Source organism: Capsicum annuum, chromosome 6 (assembly GCF_002878395.1).
Source record: "Capsicum annuum cultivar UCD-10X-F1 chromosome 6, UCD10Xv1.1, whole genome shotgun sequence".
Lineage (NCBI taxonomy): Eukaryota > Viridiplantae > Streptophyta > Magnoliopsida > Solanales > Solanaceae > Capsicum > Capsicum annuum.
The window spans coordinates 28,751,534-28,756,862 of NC_061116.1; positions in this window are offsets into that span (position 1 = coordinate 28,751,534).

Below are 5,329 nucleotides of genomic sequence, written 5' to 3' on the forward strand. Positions count from 1 at the left end.
GAACTTTTTATCCTTTATTAAAAGTCCTTTCTTTAGATTCCTTGTTAGGAGTCAAACCTTTCCTTATTGGAAGGTTTTGTTGTTGTCCTAAATTTCTGATAAAAGAAAAATCTAAGGAAGTTTTTTTCTATAGCAAAATGTTAACCGAAAAGGTTTTCCACATATATTAGAATTCCCCCGTTTATGGAAGGGCCCTTAAATTCTAAAAACTCCTATTCGACAACAATCTTATGTATTTTTCTTTATCTTTCTCTGTTTTTGCCTTGATAGTATCTACCTTCTTTCTTATTTTTTTTTTAATTTATGTTGCAGTTTGAAGTGATTCTTGAATTGTAACCCGTTTTTAAAAATCGGTAACAAAGTTAAACAATTGTTTTGTTTTCACTTATTTTATATATATCTATATCTATATATATATATATATACACGAGTTTCAGGAGCTCGTCTCTTAAACGATTCGAAGAAGAAGGAACATTAAGTGATGAAAATATGAGACTTGCAAGCACCATCAAAAGGTTGTGGTTGTGACACTCGAAAAGTAAACATACATTACTAAAGAAGCCCAAGTTCGATAGAAGTGACACTCGAGGAATTGTGGTTGTGAGTCTAGATGCACTCAAAAGGTTCTGACCTTGCCATTTCTTAGGCTTCTGACGTTATTGCATCCCAAAGGAAGGTATAACATTATTCTTGAAGCTGAAATATAATAATTCAACCTGTCTATACCTCTTCTTTCTTCTTATGCTTGTTCTTAAATCTTCATAAATATATTGCATGCTTAGTTTCTACAATAAAAATTATAAATTTTGGGAGGCAATGAGTGAAGAAAGATTTGTTGGCAAAGGATTTGAAGTTGCACATAAAGCAACTACACCGCACCTTATGATTTTTTGAAGAAGAAAAACTCATCATATGGAACTATAGGAAAGAGGTTGGTTTTATGTTTTCTTGCTATAAGATGATCTACATTATTTTTGGAAGATTTAGCCCTTTGGTTCTTGCTAATCTTAATTTTCTTCATGACTTTCCTCTCTAAGTATGGAGTAAGTTGTGAAAAGTTTGTTAAATAATTATCTCTGATGTCATTAATTCAAACAATATTTTATCTATAAAAAGCATGAAATTGTAACACAATTTTTCTTTGATTACCAACCAACACAAACAAACATTAAGGAAGCCAAGTGCGAAGCTCATTTGTTTGCTTAATAGCCAAAAAGATAAATAATAATCATATTTTGCTATGAGGAACTTTAATAAAATGATTATATTTGGGGTTAGTTAGATATCTATAATTATAGTTTTGCTTAGGGGAGGAGAGAAGCGAGCGAGACTGGGAGTGGGAAGAGAAGTGAGAGAGAGGATGAATACATGACATATCCGTTGTATCATAAAATATTGATACAATTAAATCAAAATTGGATTGGACAAGATAACATTAATTTATCAAATATTAAAAAAAAAATATAATTATATGAAACAAAGAAATTGTTATTTTGTATCGTGATCCGATAAGATATAGTTATTTGACTTTCATAACTTTATCTTTCGCTGAATATAATTACAGTGTATCAACAATTATAATTATATTAAATATATCAATAAATATAATTTGTATCACGAATATATAATACAATTCTAAATTTTATTACAAATATAAAGAAATAGCAGTTTGTCTTCTGTGTGCTCATATTCTTTTAACCTCAATCCTCATGAACTTAATTGCTAATGTACGACAAAGCTAATGTACGACAAACTAATGGGGATTTAATGAATGTTTATATGTCCTTTTCCTTTTCCAAAACCATGGTAGGTGAGGAGGGGCCGATTTAGTATTGTCATATTCTTTTAAAAAATATAATCAATAATTTTATAAAGATTTGATTTTAAGAATAAAAAAAGATTTTAAATATAAAAAAAAAAATTATATCATAAATATGGTTCAAATTAATAGTGTAACATATATATATGCTTATACTAAAATATATGTTTATGTTTAAATTATTATGTTAAAACATGAAGAATCTTTGAAAAGTGATTTAATTTAAAATACATATTTATATTTAAATTATTATGTTAAAGCATGAAGAATTTTTGAAAAGTAATTTAATTTAAACTTTTACATTTTATTAAAAATCTCCGCAATGGATAAAATTATTTATTTAAATAATCAAATATCACACGTGCGACTAAACTAGATAAAATCATCTTTTCACTATTTTTTTTCAAAATATTATCTAATTTTATTAGATTAATTAATTAATTAATTAATGAGTCCTTTTAAATGTAGGATTTACTAGGAATAGAATTAGTTTATGTATTTATAAAATTCATGTAATATTCTTTAATTTAGGTAAATCAATTTTCCTTTCCTGCACTACTAAAAAAACTAAAAATCGATCACAAAAATCCGACCACACATTGTAGTCAGAAAAAACCAACCACAAGTGGTCAATTTTTTTTTTAATTTTTTTTTAAAAAGCGACCACATGTGGTCGCTTTTATATTTTAAAAAATCAAAATTATTATTTCAATAATTTTTATATTAATACTTATTTATTTTATAAATAAAAATAACAAAACTGACCACTAGTGGTCGTTGTTTAAAAAAAAATAAAATTGAAAAATAATTTTAAAAACCGACCACTTGTGGTCGATTTTTAAAAATTCTTTTTTAATTTATTTTTAAAAAAACCCGACCACTAGTGGTCGGTTTTTAATTAAAAAAAATACTTTTAAAAAAACCGATCACTTGTGGTCGATTTTTAATTAAAATAAAAAAATAATTTAAAAAAATAATTTAACTTGTGGTCGGTTTTTGAACTAAAAAAATTAAAAATAAATAATTTTTAGTAACCAATAATTATATATATGTAATCAAATATATATATTAGTTTCATTAAAAATAATTATATATATAATGTAACATACATATAATTTTATAAAATTACTCTGATCACACGTAGTCGATAACCAGTATAATAATAATAAAAATCAATCATTCTTAAATAGTGTGAAAAAATTACACTAAAAAATATATCAAATAAAATAAACAAATTACGTTAAACATAATCTTTATCTTTTACTTATGCTTCAATATATAAAATAAATATTTTTCTTCGTATATACGTTAAATGATGTTAAACATGCATAATCTTTGTATAATAAAAATGTGTATATATATATCATACCATTGAGATAATGATATTATGTTACTATTTCAGTCATAATAATGTAATATATAACTGATAATTCATCAGAATATAGTAAACGTGTTCTATTATAAGGTAATATACTTGTGGATGTGAAATATATATACGCATTCAAGAGTTCATATATATAAATATCTTTATATATATATATAAATACATAAATATATATATATATATATATATATATATATATCATGTAGTGATCGAGTGATGAACAATGTAGTCAAAACCTAGTATATTATGCTAATCAAATATAATTAATCAATCACTTATCTGAGTATGTACAAGAAACACATCGCATTATATTATTGGATTATATACTTGTGTACGTATGTGATATATATATAGTATGTATCTAAAATTTGATATAGTCGATAGTGTACGTATATGTGTGTGTATGTATATATATATATATATATATATATATATAGTATATACATATTATACAGTGAAGGCATATTAATGGCATAAAATAATGTAATCTATAATTCATCTGAGTATTTGTGAAATACGTTGTATATTATTATGGGATAGTAAAATTGTGTATGCGATGTTTATAGTACGTATGTGAAAGCAACAACTGAATATATGTATATATACGTATATCTCATGTAGTGATGTATGTAGTAATCGAAAGCTAGATAACTGAATCTATATATCAAAATAGTTTGAATGATACATTGATATATATAATCCTATTGAGGAAGTAGATATACTATTTTGGATCAATGTAGATACGCATATGTTGTTGAAGTTGTAATAACGTAAGAGTAGTATACAAAATTTATAATTTTATATTTAAAAGCTAATTAACCAAAAATTTATCGTAATTTGCAAAATTCATTAATATTATTATACGATTGAGGAAATATACTACTTGTGTTAATGTGATGATAAAATAACTACTTATTTGATTTATATATATATACAAATTGTATTAAACTAATTGGATGTTGTCCCGGTCCCATACACAGTGTATGTACTGTCTATTTATATATATACGGATAGTATTAAATTAATTGAATGTTATTATAAATATTATAGGATTTATTAAAATTTTAATTTATTAAAAAATAATTTTTAATTATTAACTTATTTTACTAATTTATTAATTTATTAATTGTAATTTTTTAAAGTTTAATTTTAATTTTTTAAAAAAAAATTACGAAAATCGACCACATGTGATCGGTTTTCAAAAAAAAAAAACCGACCACATCTGGTTGTTTTTTTGTAATTATTTTTGAAAACCGACCACATGTGGTCGGTTTTCGTAATATTTTAATTTTTTTCTGAATAACCCGACCTGACCCATAAGACATAATGATAACACAAAAACAAACCCAAAATCCCTCATTTCACCCGTCCAAAATAGTAAGAACATGCCAAAAAACTACAACTGTCACTCTTTAACATTAAACCCTCCAATCTCCATTGTTCTTTCTCTTTCAAGGAAGTTTTTACTCTACTTCTTTGATTCTTTTTGGCTTTAATCAAATTTTCAAGGAACTATTCCATTTTAACTTTCAATTTTGGGCAAGGTAACAATTAACTACAACTCATTAACTAAATTTATTTTATTTTAGTATCCACAAAATTATTTTTTAATATCTAGAAATGTTAAAGGTCTACATACAAATATTCTTGTAATACCCCAAATTTTTTTCCTAGCTAATTTCGTCCCAAGAATGCCTAGTATTAGCTTCTAAAGTGAATGGTGATTATTTCATTAGGAATTTTCAATATTTTTACTTTTTGTCATGTGAAAAATTCAATAAGATTTTCATCGATATAAAATTCGCACAAATTCGACATCCGGGCGAAGAGTTAGAGCCTTTTTAGTGAGACAGTGTATCACCTGAGCTTTCAGCGCGTCGCAGAGATAGCTCAAATGGAAATTATCAATTTTTAGTGTTGCTCCACGATAGTGACGTGTTTAAATATATCACATTCGTGGAGTCCAAGAATCATATTTTAACTAACCTATTATGATTTGCTTGTTGCGATTTTATCATGTTCATGTTGATAGTTGTTATTTATGTTTCAAGATTATGTATTGATGACTTTCCATGAAGTATGTAAGTTTGTTGATTGAAAACCTATGAGTTTGGATAGTTTTAGAT